Below are 20,283 nucleotides of genomic sequence, written 5' to 3'. Positions count from 1 at the left end.
ATGTAAGATCTGAAACCTTAAAACTCCTAGAAGAAAACAGTAGGGAGCAAGCTCTATGGCATTGGTTTTAGCAATATTTTTTTGGATATGTCTCCTCAGACAAGAGCAACAATAGCAAAAATAAAACAAGTGGGACTCTATCAAACTAAAAAAACTTTATAACACAGGGAAGAAAACCATCAACAAAATGAAAGGCAACCTATTGAATGGGAGAAGATATTTGCAAATGATATATCTGATAAAGGGTTAAAATATACAAATTATTTAAAGATCTTATATAACTCAATGCCAAAAAATGACTGATATAAAAATAATCTAATAAAAAAAAAAATGAGCAGAGGACCTGAATAGACATTTTTCCAAATAAGACATACCTATAAAAAAAAAAAAAAAAAAAAAAGAGATACCTATGGCCAACAGACACGTGAAGAGATGCTCAACATCACTGATCATCAGGGAAACATAAATCAAAACCACAATGAGATATCATCTTAGACCAGCACAATGACTAGTATCAAAAAAGACAAGAAAGAAAAAGTGTTGGTGAAGATGTGGAGAAAAAAGAACACTTGTGCACTCTTGGTGGGACTATAAAGTGGTGCAGCACTCTGGTAAATGGTATGGAGTTTCCTCAAAAAATTAAAAAATAAAAATGCCATATAATCCAATAATTCTACTACTGGGTATTTATCCAAAGAAAACAAAAACATTGATTTAAAAAGATATATACACATCTATATTCATTACAGCATTATTTCCAATAACCAAGTTATGGAAGCAACTTAAGTGTCTATTGGTAGATAAATGGATGCAGAAGATGTGGTACACACACACACACACACACACACACACGAATATTATTCAGCCATAAAAAAAAAAAAAAATGAATTGTGCCTCTCATGATAACATGGATGGACCTAGAAGGTATTATGCTAAGTGAAATAAGTCAAAGAAGGACAAATACCACATGATTTCACATATATGTGGAATTTTTTAAAAAAATAAACAAAAAAAGCCAAGAAATAGACTTAAAATACAGAGAACAAACTGGTGGTTGTCAGAGGGGTGGGCAGATGGGCAGAATAGATGAACAGGATTAAGAAGGTAACAAACTCCAGTAGTTACAAAGTAAATAAGGCACAGGGATAAAAAAATGCAGGATAGGGAATGTAGTCAATAATATTGTAATAATAATAAAAAATATCATCATTGCTCTTGAAAAACATAAATGTCAGTGTTCTTAAGGTCAAAGTAAAATATTTGGCCTTTGTCTGTTGCAAAGGAGTTTAAGATATTTCTACGTTTTTTTCAGGGAATATCATACATCTCAGCACTATCAGTGCCTTGCTGTTATCTACAGCTTTATTAATTCAAATGCTGGTCTCTCCAAAATATTGTCAAAGAAATGAACAAATAGTAATAATGAATGTTTTGTAGTCTATAAAACCCTCTAAAAATGTGGCATGATCTTGATCTATCCTTATAATTATTCAAATAACATTCTTCAAATTTGTTTGTTCAAATACTTTATTGAGTACCACTTGAGTACCAGACATGTTTTTAGATAATGGGATTACAAAAATGAGAACCTGATTCTTTTGAATTAACTAGCTGAAAGAGTAATTTTCAAAACTGCTTAAATATTAGAAATATCTGAAATATTTAAGAAATAATAAAACCTGAGACCCACACAGACCACATAAATTAAAATCATGAGGAGTGGGACACAGGCCTGTGAATAGTTTTAAAAGATCTCTAGAGGATACCATTATGCTGCCCATATTGACAATTGCTTGTTTGAAGGATAATGCATATAGGTAAATAAAAAGTTCCAAATCAGCATGGCAAGTGCTTTGCTAAAATTCCATGGAACCAATAGGATCAAGTGGATCTTTAGGTGAGAGCAGTGGGGAGATTGCTTTAAAAGTCTCACAAAGGAAATATAATTTAAGCTGAGATTTAAGGAATAAAAAGTTGGTGAAAATTAATGGTGGTGATTTAGACAAGGAAAAAAAAATCATTCTATAAACTGCATGCCATATGAAGAAATATGGACTCCTTCAGAGAAATGGAGAGACCTTGACAGGATTTTAAGGATATTGACAAAGAATTTCTTAACTCTCAAAATTGATCAGAAGTTGTCTTTATCTCTTCTCATAGTACTTTTTATATGTTTAGAGTGTGCTTTTCTGCTTAATTTTAATGTATGTGGTATAATGTTCCCATTTTTCACAGGTATATGCACACTCAAGTTTTTTGAATGGTAACTTCCTGTGACTCCTATTATTTATGAATCCTCTTATTTTATTTCATTTCACTTTGTTTCATCTTTATTTATTTATTTTTAGAGACAGAGAGCAAGAGCAGGAGGGTCAGGGGTGAGGGAGAGAGAATCCCAAGCAGACTCCACACTGAGCCTAGAGCCCAACACAGGGCTTGATCTCACAACCCTGAGATCATGATCTGAGCCAAAACCAAGAGTCAGTCACTTGACTGACTGCACCATCCAGGTGCCTCATAAATAAATCTTAAAATAAAAATAAATTTAAAAAGGGAAGGAAGGAAGGAAGGAAGGGAGGAAGGAAGGAAGGAAGAAAGGAAGAACAAAAGAAAGAACAAAAGAAAGAAAAGAAAAGATGCATGGTACAATCTCAGTCTTTTTGTAGTTGTTGAGGCCTGATTTGTGACCTAATGTGATCTATTCTGGAGAATAGCCCACATGCGCTTGAAAAGAAGGTGTATTCTGCTGCTTTAGGATAAAATGTTCTGAATATATCTATTGAGTCTATCTAGCCCACTGTCGTTCAAAGCCAGTTTCCATGTTGATTTTCTGTTTTTATGATCTGTCCATTGATGTAAATGGGGTGTTAAAGTCCCCTGCTATTATTGTATTGTTATCAACCAATTCCTTTATGTTTGTTATTATCTGTTTTATATATTTGGGTGCTCCCAGGTTGGGTGCATAAATATTCACAGTTGTTAGATCCTCCCCTTTATGATGATATAGTGCCTCTCTTCATCTCTTGTTACAGTCTTTGGTTTAAAGTGTAGTTTGTCAGATATAAGTATGGCTACTTCAGCTTCCTTTTGACATCCACTGGTGTGATAAATGTTTCTCCATCCCCTCCCTTTCAATCTGCAGGTATCTTTAGATCTAAAATGAGTCTCTTGTTGGCAGTATATAGATAGGTCTTGTTTTGGGGTACCCAGGTGGCTCAGTTTTAAGCATCTGCCTTCGGCTCAGGTTGTGATCCCAGGGTCCTGGGATTGAGCCCCACATTGGGCTCCCTGCTCGGCGGGAAGGCTGCTTCTCCCTCTCCCGCTCCCCCTGCTTGTGTTCCCTCTCGCTGTGTCTCTCTCTGTCATATAAATAAATTTAAAAAAAATCTTAAAAAAAAAAGATAGGTCTTGTTTTTTTAATCCATTCAGACACCCTATGTCCTTTGGAGCATTTAGTCTATTTACATTCAAAGTAATTATTGATAGATATGTATTTAGTGCTATTTTATTACTTATTTTGTCATTGTTTCTGGAGATTTTCTCTGTTCCTTTCTTGTCTTTTTTTACTTTTGGTCTTTCCTTTCCGCTCAACAAATTCCCTTTAATATTTCTTATAAGGCTGGTCTGGTGATCACAAACTCCTTTAGTTTTTGTTTGTCTGGGAAACTCTTTATCTCTCCTTCCATTCTGAATGATTTCCTTGCTGGTTAGAATATTCTTGACTGCAGATTTTTCTCATTTAGCAATTTGAATATGTCATGCCACTCTCATCTGCCTTGCCAATTTTCTGTTGAGAAATCTCGAGCTAGCTTTATGGGTCTTCCCTTGTAAGTAAAGGACACTTTTGTCTTGATTCTCTTAAGATCTTTTTCTTTATCACTTTTTTTTTTTTTTGCAATTACAATATATCTTCATGTTGGCCTGCTTTTGTTGATTTTTATGGGAGTTCTCTGTTCTTCTAGATCTGGATGTCTTTTTCCTTCCCCAGATTAGGGAAGTTTTCAGCTGTTATTTCCTTAACTAAATTTTCTGCCCCCTTTTCTCTCTTTTCTTCTTCTGGGACTCCTATAATAAAAATGTTATGTTTGATGGAGTCCCTGAGTTCCCTAAATCTATTCTCTTATTCCATAGTTCTTCTTTCTATCTTTTGTTGAGCTTCATTATTTTACATTATTTTGTCTTCTATATCACATATTTGTTCCTCTGCATCTTTCATCCTTGTGGTCATTGCATCAAGTCCATTTCCAATTTCAGTTATTGCATTTTTCATTTCTGACTGATGCTTTTTGAACTCTTTTATCTCTGTGGTAAGAGTCTCCCTGATTCTTTCCATCCTTTTCTCAAGCCCAGCAAGTATCCTTATGATTGTTGCTTTAAATTCTCCATCAGGCATGCTACTTACATCTGTTTTCCTTAGATCTCTGGCCATGACCTTAATTTGTTCTTTCATTTGGGATAAATTTCTCCATTTTGACATTTTGTCTAAGTCTCTGCCATCTTCTCTGTGTTAGAAAAGCCCATTGTGTCTCCTCCTCCTGGCTTTATGAAGAAGAGGTCGTATATTGCAGGGTCTGGTGTTTCATGGAGTGTTTCTGGTGTGTACTGCAGACACTCTGCTGTTGTGTTTTTGGCTGCTCTATCCTTCAACCCAGTCATCTGCAGAAGCTCTCTTTTCTTGCAGTGGGCAGTGTTTGGTCCTTGGCCAGAATGTGGCGAGTTTCAACTAGCTGTGCTCTGGTCTGCTTGTTAAATGAGACCTGGTGTTACTTCCACTAGAATTGCAACCCTGCCAAGTTCTCTGGTCAGAAGATGTGGCGTGGGCTGGTGTTTCTGCTGGATTTCTGGGGAAATGGGACCTCTGCACTGGGACTGAGGCAGCAGTCCCTGCTGAGCACAGGGTTGTTGGCCTAAGTGTGAGCATGTTGGACAGCCTGTGTAGACACTGCATTGCTTCCAGCAGGTTGCTCTGCAGTTAATCCTGAAAGGCAAGGGAGGGAAATGGCACCAGCCAGCTCTTTAGTCCCCAGAGAGGCATCTCCATGCATGCTGCCTCCCAGGGATGAGCTCTAAGAAGAGTAAATAATCTAGCCCCTGTGTGCCCCAAGTGTTATTCAGATTGCTGTTTCTAGGCTATCACTCTAGGTTGTTTCCCCGCCTTCTCAGCAGAAGAAAGGCAGTGGCCTCAGGGCTCTATGCCAGCCAAACCTGCTGACCTTTAAAACTCAATCTTTAAACCCCACTGGTTGCAAGAACTTAAAATCAGTCCTTCTTGTCTTCCCAGCCAATGGCTTTGGGGAAATATTCTCCTTGTGTGTTCCTCTGTTTGCTGCTCTCTCTCTCTTTCCTTTCTCTGCGACCATGGCTCCTCCCCCTCCACAGCACCTGCAATCTGTTTCTCCCCTAAACCACATCTCTGCACTTCCTACTTTCTTTATTGTGGCTTCTTCTTTCCCTTTAGTTGTGGAGTTTGTTTTGAGTCTTCAGATTGATTTCTGTGGTATTTAGAATGATTTGATAGCTATCTAGTTGTTTTCCTGGGACAGGAGGAGCCTACAGTCTTCCTACTCCTCTGCCATCTTCTTTCCCTAGTCTTAAATCCTATTATTCTAATGTTTTTTTTTAGAGATCATTTCCTTAGCTTTAAGGCAGTGGCTCTCATTTTTTTCAGGCCCAATATATTAGAAATAATGACTATTTATAGCAATTATTTTCAAGACAAAGGGTAGAATACAGGACTAAACAACTCACTTGGATAATCCGACCTCTTATAGTTTGATGATGTCCCACCCACCTTCTTCCAATATGTTGCCTAAAGGTTTTGGAGAGGAGTCCTGACTGCTTTACACTGTGAATCTTAGTCTCTCTGTAAAATAAAAAGGGAAACTTCAAGCTTGAGGCTAGAATTAGGGGTTTAAAATTGTCTTCAAAATTTTCAAATGCCTCAGAGCAGCAATATATATATCCTTGCTATGAGAGTTCAGTGATCAGCTAAACTTGTTTCATGTGTTCTCTTGAACTAATGACTAAGGCGAGGAAAGGTGATAGCTTTCTTGCAGAACAAGTGGTGAAACCTGGGAGAGCAGTTGTGCCCTCCAGAGGAAGCATAGACACAGCCACTGAAGAGATTGGATGGTAAACAGCCCCCTTGACATTTAGCTTCTGCAGAAAATAATTATTACCTAAGAATGAAATCCACTAGACAGAAATCTGCTAGATTCAAGCTCATGGGAAAACGCAGAGAGATGAGGATTCAGAAAGAAAGGGAAAGTCTAATTAAGGAAACTTTTGTTATTAAATAAAGATTAGAAACCACCACTCTACTGCTAAATTTGACAGGCCCCAATTTAAGATGTGATCTATAGTCATAATAGTTCTGTTTTTCTTTCCTATATTTTGTGACAAAAGATAACAAGTACCTGTATGTGCTTTTCGATTATCTATTTGCTCTTCTCCTCCATATGCACATGTTCTCTCTTGTATGCTATCATGAGTAACCAACCGACTTAACATTAGCTCATCAACTTGTGGCTCTCATGAGACAGAGACAGGAGATCTAGTTTCTTCACTGTCCTTTAATGTTTTCTTATTTGGGGAGAGTCTTCAGCTTCTGAAGGGATTAAGTTATACACATGCCATTCTCACACAAGTCAGAAGAATCAGGCAAAGCATATTTCACTAGTGTCTGTAAATAACTTTTGTTTTATTAAAGATATTTTTACAAAAATGAATAAGTCATAATTTTTAACATTTAAAATTTAAAGCCCTAAAAGCAATAGAGGCCAAAAGACCTGAAGAAATGATGAGTAACTAGCTTTATTGTTTTTCTGACGGTCTGGACCCATATATCTGTGGTTATGTGCTGTATGGAACAAAAAGTACAAAATATATATTGGGACACAGACTGTAATTTATGTCAAGTTGTTCGTTTTGCCAGATTTAGATTGTGAGTGATTTTATATGAGATGAATGATACAATAGGTAGCAAACACGTTATTCAAAGGAATTACTACCTGCCCTCAGTCAGTATTTATTGAATTCTCATACATTTAGGTTGAGAAGTACATTTGTTTACAGTAAGCCTACATATCTTGAGAAATTATATTCCTAGTTTACTGGGCAGGAGCACCTATAATTGACTTCAAATCTTTGTAATTTTCTACAGCTACTGTGATTTGTAATGTACACTATTCGGAAATGCTTATCTTAACAAGGCAGAAGCTGCTTTACCCTGGGCTTTTCCACATGGAAGATCATCTGATGATAATGACATGTTTCCAACAGTGGCAGGGAAGCTACCAAGGACACAGAAGGCCTGTGCAGATGTCAAGACTGCTGGGGACAGCACTGCCATGGTTGATGCACCCAGAATCTAAAGTCTCTTTAAATTCCTTTCACATAAAAGAGGAAATTTGAAGTTCAGCCTCTAAGAAAGAGTCTTAAAAAGACCAGGAGGGTTTCATCCAAGTTCCAGGGTGATAAAACACATCAATCTGAAACGTTACTAGCGTATTGCTGATCCCCTAGACATCCTTCCATTTGCTGTAGCTGAACAATGATAGCGCTGTTCCATCAAGGGAAAGTGATCCCTCCTCCCCTCAAAAAGCTTTTTACAAGGCAAAGCTATAAAGTGCTAGATTTATTAACAATTTCCATTTCAAGAGAGGCACTGTTTGTGTGGCAGTAAAACTGCGCTTTAATGCAAATGCGGCACTTTAAGCCTGTTTTCCTAATGCCTTCACAAGTCCTGTAAATAATGCATCCCTGTATGGCATCCTTCACTTTTAAACAATTTGGGCAAACTGGTTCAAGTTGTAAAAATACAAATGTACTTTCTTTAACATAATAATAGCTTTGCAAACACTCTGGAATTTGCCAATTCTATACTTTTCTGAAATTCATCAATAGTTGATTGCAAAATGGGAATGCTCCCAAGTGAATTTCACCCCCCCCAAACAAGGAGTCTAGACAACAGAAAAGTTAGGATGTGTTCCAGTAAAATTTAAACAATGATTAAATTGTTTCATGAAGTTGAGAAGAACTGTATACAAATTTTATAAACTGAAAGTGTCATGAGAAACTTTTTTTTTTCCCATTACCCACAGTAGATTTCTGAGTCCAACAAGTTTTCATTCATTGTACTATTTTAGTTATCTTAAGCAAAGAAACCACCAATTCAACCTTGTCCTAATCTTGATATGGTCTTTCTCTTGTCTATATGTTTGCTTTTTAAAAGACATTATAAATATATCAGTTTATTGGTTAAGATAATAAAAATATTGCAATTCTCATTTGAAGTGTTTATTATTTGGCATAAAAGAAATTTCTTCTTCTTTAGCACCTGAGGATTATTTTTAAGGTAAATTCCATGAAAATGACAGTAATAAATTTGAAAAATACAAGTCTCTCCAAAACCCAGCTTGGGTCAGAACACACCTGACTGGACTTGAACTGAGAAAAATTGATTAGTATTATGTTTTATTCATGAACCAATAACTTTATACTAGTGTGCTGGCAAAGGAGAAAAATACATTAAATGGTTCAGTGAAAAATTGAGTTATGGCAAGATTGTACAGAAAATTAATCTATTAAGGCATGACATAGTAGAGAGATAAAATTTGGAAGAAAAGGGGTCAAAATTATGAAGTGTACTTTTGTCTGTAAATTGCTTGGATATCCTTTTAGGCTCTTTTTTTTTTTTTTTGTGGCAAGCTGCAGACAAACCAATCTAAAATGGCTTAGACAATAGAGAGGACCTATCAATTCGTATAACAGGAAGGCCCACAGTTAAAAAGAGATTTGTCTCAAGGTTGTCATATCTCTGTTATACATTCTGCAAGGTCGGCTTCATCCTAACACAGGCTTCCACATGTTTTCAAAATGGCTACAGCAATTCTAAATTCCACAGCCACACAAAGAACAAGAACATCTCCAGTGCAGCTATTTTAAAAGAGTTTATGGAATTTTGTAACTTGCAATCTTCAGGACAATTTTTCTTTGGTGAAGCTCACGTGGCTGCCCCTGAACAAATCTCTGACAACAGGGACTGATGCCATGGATTGACTGACTCAAATCCCTTTTTCTAAACCAAACTCCATGAAGAGGTGGATAGCATTGCCCTTTAGTAGGACAGGGCCCACCTCTGAAACTTGGATAATGTCAGTTTCCTCTGAAGCACTTAGGAAGTGTGGGGAAAAAAACAACTAATTGAACAAAATTCTCCATACTTAGTAAGAACCAGACATTGGATATGCAACAAAAGTTTCTCCTCAAGTTTAAATATCTTCTTATTGCTAATTAAACAATAACATTTAATAAAATTCACCACATTTGGCTATTTATTTTTCTGTATTCATGCTTTTTTCCCAGATTTCTGGTGTTATTTCTGGGGAAGATTTCCTTTTTTAAACTTTGTTCATTTTATTAAAACCTTAACCACCTATAAATCTCTTGTCCAGCTAGTCTTTATTCTCCCCCAGTCTGTATCTTTTTTTCCTAACCAGATATCCGCTCCCCACCTAAGCCATGAATAGCTGGGAGAATAAATTAACAAGAGTTATTTTTTAACAGATGTTTACCTTTGGAAAAGCATAAATCATAAGAATATATCAAAGCTAATCAGTGTGTGATTGTCCTTTTAAAATTCTATCCCCCAAATTTTCATCATGCCCCAGTTAAGAACTATGTTTTCCTGCATTATCTATTATCAGTACCTTTGTCATTGCACACCCAAAGGTATGGAATTTTATTTTTGCAAGAAATGTTTTGTTACCATACTAGAATGATGAGAAATTTAGTTCTAAGTCATCTGGTGTCAAATATATGAAAAATCCATAAATCTCATTTCATTATTAGATACCATTTCCATTAGCTTCACATTAATTTTGAATGGATTTTAAACCATGTATAATGGGTAATGGTATATAATCACCTATAGAAAGTTAGTGCTAGATGGCTAGAATTGTTTCAGCTGTCACCCTAACACCTAGTAATCATGAAATGTTTATCCTATCAGCAGAAATATTCCTTCCACACCCAACTGCAGATCTTGACTCTTTTATCTGGGCCTCATACTACCCAGATGCATAGCCTTGCTGCCAAAGGCCCTCTGCCTCCATCTTTCTCTTAGACCCAAGATGAAATATTTTAAGTACTTAAACATGTCAGCTCTCATCAGTCCTTGGCCTTTCTCATGTTCTTGCCACTGCCTGGAACAGTGAGCGGTCCTTATCCTTAGCTGCACATTCATGGAGCTTTTAAAAATCTCGGCCAAGTAACACCTAAGACAAATTAAATAATAATTTCTGGTCCATGTATCAGTATGTCTTTAAAAACTTCCCAGGTGATTCCAATGTGCAGTCAGAATTGAGAACCCTCTCTTCATCCTCTTACCTCCTGATTCTCTTTCACATCATTGCCTAAAAAGTATTAGAGAAACTTTCCCTCACTCCTCAGGTGGGGTTTAGTGTTCTGAAAGATGCTTTCACCGTTCCTGTATTTCTCTTTAACAGCACTTTGAATATTTGTAAGGTACTTGAGAACATGTATGGTATCAGTTTTGTTCACAAGTGTATCTTTGGGTTCCTAGGATGATAGGCAAACAATAAATATGAACTGATTTGTCCTGCTCACTGGGACAAGCCCTTTGAAATCAGATTGCTGCTCATAATGAGACCAATACGGAACCTACTGCTACATTGTAAGTATGCACTCAAAGTTCCAAATGAATGAAAGAACATAAAACAGTTACAACCATTATTGTAAGATGCAGCTTTGTTCATAACCCTTAGGTCTAAATCTGCAGTTAGGATCACTTGTAAACACACACATATGCCTAGTTCTCCACCCCTTTATATGATAGGAACAGGTTTACCTTTCAACATACCTCCATCTCTCTCTCTCTCTCTCTCTCTCTCACACACACACACACACACACATACACACACACACAACTTCACTGTAGCACATTATCACCTAAGACTTTTAGCATAATGAGAAAAATTATCCTTAAGCCAGTTTAAGAACTTTCCACTCCAAGTTTAACCTTTCCTCAGTGGAATGGACCGTAGAAATAACGACTACCTTCATGAAAAATCCTACTTGGACCTGTATTATATATAATGAAGTTCATACAATAATTCAACAGTAGCACCAATTTGGATTATTGAGTCCTATAACTTTAATCTTACAGATAAAACACAATACCGATTAAAGGAAATAGTTGATTTTATTTTTCTTTATAGACTGGAATTAGCCTAGGATAGACATTACCTCCTTCCTGTAATTCTACATCACACACACATGCACACACACATACACTCAAACATACAAATGAAATTGTGATATATTTTAGATTAGGCATAATAACATTTAGAAAGAAAGCAGCAGAATACCTGATGGAATATGAAATGTCAAAATACAGGCAGAAGCAAATCAGAACCTGGAATTTGCCCCAAGTGGTAGGAACAGAATATGACTAGAGATTTAAATTAATTTGGAAAGTTATGGTGCAGGATTTCATTTAGTTATTCCTTAATGATTTCTTAATTAATAAAAATCACATTAACAGAATGGGCCTTTCCTTTAATCGAATCTGAAAGTTTGATTACTTTTGGATTCAAGTTAAATTTAATTTTTAAGCCAGTTATTATCACAATTCTTAACTCTTAGACTGTCCAGTCCTAGATATCAGATGCTGAAGCATACCTTAATTATCTAATTAGTACTAATGCATAACACAGTGCCTGACATATAGTAAGTGTCTGATTAGTATTATTAAAATATTTTATAGTTAAACAAGATAAAATCCTTGCCACCAAATGAAAAAAGTAAGTTTGTTTTTAAAAGGAAAACATACTTGTTATTTTCAAGAAAAAAATATATTTTTTTTAAGATTTATTTATTTATTTATTTGAGAGAGAGAATGAGATAGAGAGAGAGCATGAGAGGGGGGAGGGTCAGAGGGAGAAGCAGACTCCCTGCTGAGCAGGGAGCCCGATGCGGGACTCGATCCTGGGACTCCAGGATCATGACCTGAGCCGAAGGCAGTTGCTTAACCAACTGAGCCACCCAGGCGCCCAAGAAAAAATTATTTTAAAACTAACATATTTTGTATCTTTTAATGAGCTAATGACACACATAAAATATGTTAAAATAATATAGTTTGACTCACAAGATTAAGAGTCTTATTTCAGATCCTTACCACATTGTGTCAAACAGGATTTTTTGTCTATTTATCTATACACTAATGAGATATGAGCAATTTATTTTTTTCAGTTTTATTGAGGTGTAATTGACAAATAAAATTGTAAGGTATTTAAAGTATACAACATGAAAAAAAAATAAAGTATACAACATGACGACTTGATATACTCTGTGAAAGAATTCTACCCATCAAATTAACACATCCATTACCTCACGTATTTACATTTATTTAGTTATTTGGTGAGAAAATTTAAGTTTTACTCTCTTAGAAAATTTTAATTGTTTAATACAGCATGATCAGCTATAACCACCATATTATATATGAGGTCCTCAGACCTAATTTATCTTTAACTGAAAGTGTTTATCCTTGACCAACCTCTCCCTATTTCTCTCACATCCCAGGCCCTGCCATCCACTTTTCTACTATGTTTCTATGAGTTTGACTTTTTTTGTTTGATTAGATTTTACATATAGGTGACACCACGCAGTATTCATCTCTCTCTGCCTGGCTTTTTTCACTATTGTTGTGAACAATAGGATTACCTTCCTAGTTAAGGCTGAGTAATATTCCACTGTGTATATCATGGGACAAGAATGGACTGGATGCTCTTATGGAATTGTCTAATGATATATAGCTACCCCAGATTGGAGAAAATTTTCCTCAAAGCCAGTCTCAAAAGTGTTCCTTGATTTGGTAGGTTATCCACAAATTGTTTTAAGATGTTCATTCATTTGATATGTGATGAACTCCCCCTCCCCTGCTCTAAAACTATAGAATAAATTGTTAAACTCCACTTAAGTATTAAAGTCATTCCCATTTTTTTCTCACTAGCTTAAAAACAAAACTAAAAAAAAAATATTCTTGCTACATTCATCTGTTGACTGATACCAGCTCTTAGGTTCATTGATCTTTTCTATTGTATTTTAAGTTTCTACTTTGTATAATCTGCCCTGATCTTTATTATTTCCATCCTTCTACTAACTGTAGGCTTAGTTTGTTCTCCTTTTTCTAGTTCCTTGAGGTGTAAAGTTAGATTATCTATTTGAGCTGTTTCCTTAATGTAAGTGTATATGTTATCACTTCCTCTTAAGTACTGATTTAGCTGTGTTCCTTAAATTTTAATATGCTGTATTTCCATTTCCATTTGTCTCAAGATAGTTTTTTTTTTCTTTTTTGATTTTTCTTTGACCCACTGGTTATTCAGAAGTGTGTTGTGTATTTTCCACATATTTGTGAATTGTCTAGTTTTCCATTTTCTAGTTTCATACTATTGTGATCAAAAAAGATGTTTAATATGATTTCAGTTGTCTTAAATTTCTTAGGACTTACTTGTTGCCTAACATATGATCCATTCGGGAAAATGTTCCATACATGCATGAGAAAAATGTGTATTTGCTGCTGTTGGATAGACTGTTCTGTATATACCTGTTAAGTCTCTCTGGCCAGTGTTTCCTTATTGACTCTGTCTGGGTCATCATCCATTGTTGAAAGTGGGATATTAAAGTCCCCTAGTATTATTGTATCACTGTTTATTTCTCCTTTCAGGTCTATTAATATTTGCTTTATATATTTAAGTGCTCTGATATGAGTAATTTAAGCATAGCTCTTACATTGCATTATATTCAGTGTCACTAAGATTCTTTTTCCTGTGTTATTTTTTCATGTGTGCTTTAACTAAAGTGAAATAATTGCCAATAAGCTTCAAGATGTGCTGGTTATATTTTCAGATATCTGAATTATTTTTATCAAGTTTCCTGAAATAATTACATTGTAATGAAGTACCTATAATATACCCATTGTAAACTTAATGATACTAACATAAACATTTAATGAACAAGCAATCATTCTTAAGCTGATGTTAAAATTGTGGTTTAGGATTATGGTTAGTTCTAAAATGATAAATGAAAGAAATTTATATTTTAAAGTGTTTTTATTTTAGTTCATTTTTACTTCTAATTTTTGAAATAAATGCCATTTATTTATTCTGGAAAACAAAGACATTTTAATTAAATTATGACACTTTAAAAATTTTTTAAAGATTTATTTATTTATTTGAGAAAGAGAGAAAGAGAGCATGAGCAGGAGGGGCAAAGAGAAAGGAAGAGGGAATCTCAAGCAGACTCCACACTCAGCGTGGAGCCCAGTGTGGGGCTCAATCTCACAACCCTGAGATCATGACCTGACTGAAACCGAGAGTCAGACGCTTAACCGACTGTGCCACCCAGCTGCCACTAAACTATGTCACTTTAAGAAGAAATTATTTAATAGCTTACTCCACCAAAGTAAATAATACCTTTTGTATTTTTAAGTCTGTGTAATTTAAGTCCTTATATTTCTAAATCTCCAAGTTTTTTTTTTTTTTAATTTCCTCTATAATGTGGAAAATGAAGTAAGCCTTGTGTGTAAACACTATTAAGAATAAGTATAATAGTGATTTAAAAACCTGATTTTCAAATCTGGTTCTTCTATTAATCATAAAAATAATATGGATATTTGGAAATACTAGAATAAATGTCCTTTCCATTCTAACTCTAAAATGTATCACGAATGCATCCATTAACTTCCATTTTCTTTTTTATCTTTCTAATTTAAGTTTTCAGAACTTAGCATAATGTGGAAATACTTTTGGGTCTTCAAAAAAGAAAAAAAAAACTCTTGCAGAATGAACAAACTTGAATGAGAATGAAAAGCACTGGATTTATGCCTTGGTGCTACCATATTCTCTGAGAATCTCTGACCACATATGTGCACCCACGTGCCTCTTCTAAGACATTTGCAACATTATGTAGTTTACAATATACATTCATCTGCAGTAATGAAATTGATTCTCAGAGCAATGATGTGGAACGGGTAAGACAGTAAAATAATTATCTCTAATTTATAATACAGAAAAACGGAGCTGTGATGTTAAGCCTCAGTTTTCTCTAATGTTAAATTGGGATGATATTATTTATAGTTAAACTCCGGAAAGAAGTTAGTGAGGATTTAATATAAGGCATCTGTTCCCAAATTGCTTTCTTCTTATCTCACAGGAACATTTATGAGTAAGTATCCATGTTCTTCTAGGATACCATTCTCTAATATTAGGCACAAGGCCACCAAAGTCAGAATATTTATGTAAAACATATCCTGATTATTAACATATTAACATAACTTTCCCAGTTGTGCACTAGCTCCCAAATAAGAAAAAAAAAAAAAAAAACAACCTCAAGAAATAGAATTCTTTTAAGGGTAAAATGAAGCAATCCATAGAAAATATTATATAAAATGAAATGTGCTCAATGCTGAAATTGTTTTATATTATGTGCTTTGTAACAAGGCAGAACATGGTTCAACTCCTCAGTTAATTACCTATTAGCTGTGTGGAACTTGGACTTCATGGAAACTCAGTTTTTCTCTTATGGCAAATAAAGTTTAAATGATGTCCTCCAAGTTATTATGGGGAGCAAATGAAATAATATATAATGTTCTCAGCATAGATCCCATGGCATAATTGTGCTCAATAAAGGACAACCATTATACTTACAATAATCACTTGAGGGTAGATTTCTCAAGGAATTGTTGTTGTTATTACTAACAATTATTATTAATGGAATTAATTTCCATTAATTATTATTAATGGAAAAGGAATACCATAAGGAGGAGATAGAAAGATGGTCTCTCCTCTCTTTCTATTTAGATTGATAAAATGCCAACCCTCCGCTATATGATTTATAGCAAATGAAAAATCCAAGCATTACATTATAACAATTCTTGTTTTTCCTGCTAAAATATCTCCAGTGTTGACAGATAAAGTTAACTTTTCATGTAACTCATCAGATGATACTTTCACTACCATCTGCATTGCCAAAGATTGTAGTGACCTAAATGAATGATTTTAGATGCTATCATCAGGTCCCCAAGGCACCTGATAAAATGTTCACTAATGGCATTTCACATGATGACAGTCTGTTTCTCCATAAAAATGTATCAGTTCAGATCCACCTAAAAATTATCTTCCTCTTTGTATTTATGGTGAAAAGCAAGTGTCTAAAATGAATAACAGCAGTATTCAAAGTTTGCCACACATCTATCACATTCTTAATCTTTAAAGGGTAAATAGTAAAGAAAGAATAAAAGCAGATTTGTAATCTTATTAATGATTTTATAGCTGGTATTACAGACAAAACAAAAAGACACAGAATTACAAAGTAGGTGTGTGATCATTATATACAATTCACTGTGAAATAAATATTTATTGAGAATTGGTTTTGAATAGCACACAGAAGGGCAGCTGGATGGCTCAGGGGGTTAAGTGTCTGACTCTTGGTTTCAGCTCAGGTCATGATTTCAGCTCCTGACTCAGCAAGAAGTCTGCTTGTCCCTCTCTCTCTGCCCCTCCGCCTACTCACATGTGCATGTGCATGTGTGTGTGTGTTCTAGAGTGCTATGCCTCTAAAATAAATAAATAAATATTTTTAAAAAGGAATGGCACATAGGAATAAGAATACAAAGGTGAATAAGATGGCCTATCAGACGAAACACATATATTAAAAAATTACACCCAATTTCAGTGGTTTAAATAAATTGTTTTAAGAACTCAGAAATTAAATATTAAATTCTTCTTTGCTGATTCAAGAAGAGGCTTATCAAGGAGGAACATTCAAGTTAGGTATTGAAAGAAGAGCAGGGATTGCCCAATAATAAAAATCCCCAGGTGGAAGAAAAATTCAGTAAGTTGTTTTAGAAATAGCAAAGGCACAAACTCATGAAGATGGAAATGTGAGATGTTTGATGTTGCACTTCAGGAGGTGGTGAGGAAGGAGTATATATGAAGATAAGACAAATATGGATTGAAGTAAAACCCAATAGGTGTAGTTAACTGACGAGTGATCCAGAATTAGCTGGTAGCCACAATCATGTGCTAGGCACTGTGATAAATGTGTTATATTTGGTATTATTAACCCTCACAACTATTTAAGGTAAATCGTATTATAACTTATTTATAGTTGGAGGAACCAAGGTTCAGAGAGCTAGGTAAATCAGACAAGGTCACACAGTTTGTAAATAGTACAAGCTGGGATTCCAACCTAAGTGTTCATAGACTTCAGGCCATGCTTTTTAACTGAGTCTTATCACTTTTTCCATTATGATTGTCCTTTTCTGTCATTTACCATTCATTTGTTATCCTTTTTAGTGACTTTTTTTCTCCATCTTATCTGTTCCTTAAATATTGGGGTTACCACAATTTTGTTTTTGTAGACTTAAAGGAAAGTATTTAAAGTATATAGCAAATCTATAGGAATTGTACTTAGAAATAAAACAATGTGGGAAAAAAATCTGAATACCTTAAAAAACTATCATGATTTTATTAGTGGGCACACACTAAATTATAAGATAAAATATAGAAAACTAGGTAAATAGCCTATAGGTACACATCATACTGTTTAATTAGTGAGAGAATAAAATGATTAAAAATTAAAATTACTTTAGCAAGTTCTCAGGCATTTTCTATTTCTTTCTTAACGAGTCTTTAATTAGCTGAAATTACATTAGGGAAGTTTCTCGCCTTCTATATCTTTGCCAATATACAAAATACCCCCTATTCACAAATGATGGGTGTAAGTGGATAATGAAACATATTTCTCAGGAGAAAGGGAAATTGTAGTCAATTTAGTATTATTGAATATCAACTTGTGTATATTTTTGGCTAAATAAAATTAAAGTCAACAGCAAGCAAGGGAAAATTTGTTTAGAAATATTTTATGTTATGTTCGTTTTCTATAATCCCACTGCAAAATACTTTGAAGGAAGTGTAAAAGCTATTTCATTTTGAGGATCCAATGTATTTTTGTAACATTACCACAAAGGAATTACCTATGATTCACATTAAAATTGTCATCCTCCAAAATATAAAATAAGCACCAAGCTAAAATTAAAGACTGACTTTATCTTTCTTCTGTTCCAGAATCAAAGTAGATGCTAGTTTTCTCATGGTTTATGAGAAACTCATATGAGATAATTTTCAAACTAGTGATTATTTTGTGTTTATGCTTAAAGACAAGCACAATAGGACAAGTCAAACTTTTCTAAAATAAAACATAAGGAGGAAATAAAAAATTTGTGAAATATCTAAATGGTTTGCAATTCTTGAAGTAATTTTTGTTTCTAAATAAAATATAGGAAAATTCTCATTATCTATAATGAGATGATTGTGACTCTTTTGCCATTTTTACAAACCCAGTGAATATCCAATAGCATCTTTTATGCTTGTGGTTCTAAACCACAACCTGTCTCCATAAACCTTAATCGGTCAGCATCCTTAAGATTTTGTAAATGTTAATAAATGTAGTGTTTCACTTTGGAGTTAGAGTATAGGACTTAAATGTTAACTAGGCATAAAATGTTAACTAGGCATAAAAGAGGTTACTATCATTAGAGAATGGTATATATAAACCTAAAGAACAAATAGCAAAACAATCAAAACTGATTTTTTTTTAATTGGAGGAAAGTATTTTCAAGGAAACTACTTCTGTCATAAATTCAATATACATTTAAATAAAATAACAATAAACAATAATAAAATGATAAGTCACCTTTCATGTTTTATTTTAATAATGAGAAAAAAAGGATAAAATAATAGCTAACTAGGAATGTGATGTAACCTTGAGCATGTTAGAATGGATTAAGCTCCTGGTGAAGCTTGAAGGAGAAGGAAGGAGAGAACCAGTACATATTTAGTGCCTCCAACATTCCAGGCATTTGCTAGGTCTTTTACCTTCATTATCCCATTCAATATGAAGCCTTTGGCTTAGATGTTGTCATTCCAACTTTAATAGATGAAAAAAACTGAGCGTCTCAAAAAGTTTGACAATTTGCATAAGATCTAAAAGCTAGGAAGATACAAAGTCAATATTTAACCCCTGAACTCTGATGCCAAAGGCCAGGCTCCTCTGGATTATGAGTTTCTTCATCTTTCCTAGTTGTTGATGACCTTGACAGTTTGTTGGTTAAGTGTTTTATAAAATATCCTTGAATTCAGATTTGTCTGAGTTTTTCTCATGATGAAAATGAGGTTCTAGATTTTGGGGAGGAAGATCACAGAGGTAAAATACAATTCTCAACAATCACATAAAATTAAGAATACATATCATACAAATTATCAACATGATATATCTATATCTATAGCTATATTTATATCACTCTGTCTATCTAGACAACCAGTTCCTATAAAAATCTGAAATAGATCCCTGTCCAAGTTCTTTTCTTGGTAAAGCATCATGTATGTCCTGAATAGTAGACCAATCCTGTGATTCTCTTTATTTATTTTTTGTTTGTTTGTTTGTTTTTAAAGATTTTATTTATTTATTTGACAGAGAGAGACACAGCGAGAGAGGGAACACAAGCAGGGGGAGTGGGAGAGGGAGAAGCAGGCTTTCTGCTGAGCAGGGAGCCCGATGTGGGGCTCGATCCCGGGACCCTGGGATCATGACCTGAGCCGAAGGCAGACGCTTAACAACTGAGCCACCCAGGCGCCCCCCTGTGATTCTCTTTAATGTACTTTCTGATTTCAGTAATACTGAATTATTCCTTTGTCAACAGTTTGATTGTCATTCTTATTTGTTGAAATAATATAGTTGATATGTCCAGTAATTTTCATTACTTTTATTCAGAAACAATGTTTAGTCATTATCTTCAAATAGCACTGTGATAAATGTTATTATTCTGATCAGATATTATTTATTTATTTATTTATTTATTTATTTATTTATTTATATTAGAGAGAGTGAGAGAGAGCAAGAGAGAGAGAGAGTGCAAGGTGAGGGAGCGGGGGGCAGAGGGAGAGAGGGAATCTTAAGCAGGCTTCCCACCCAGCTTGGAACCCAACACGGGGCTCAATCTCAAGACCCTGAGATCACGACCTGAGCCCAAATTAGGAGTCAGATGCCTAACCAACTGAGCCACACAGGTGCCCCTATTTAGATATTTTTTTAAGTTAGAGTTAAGTTTGTCTGTAAACAGGTAAAATAAATCATGAATTGATATGTACTGGTAGTTGTATTTTATAGATGGGGGAGATATAATAAAGGAAAGAAGAACTT

At 34.6% G+C, this 20,283-nt stretch overlaps 1 protein-coding gene across 7 annotated transcripts in view; it reads left to right on the top strand.

Moving 5' to 3' along the window:
• CNTN5 (contactin 5) overlaps positions 1–20,283 on the top strand; it is a 1,357,780-nt gene that overhangs the window by 400,469 nt on the left and 937,028 nt on the right. The gene's annotated exons all lie outside the window — the stretch shown is intronic.

Source organism: Phoca vitulina, unplaced genomic scaffold (assembly GCF_004348235.1).
Source record: "Phoca vitulina isolate PV1807 unplaced genomic scaffold, GSC_HSeal_1.0 scaffold34, whole genome shotgun sequence".
Taxonomy (NCBI): domain Eukaryota; kingdom Metazoa; phylum Chordata; class Mammalia; order Carnivora; family Phocidae; genus Phoca; species Phoca vitulina.
The sequence above is the reverse complement of the archived record's forward strand: the minus strand, read 5'-3'. Positions and strand labels throughout refer to the sequence as shown.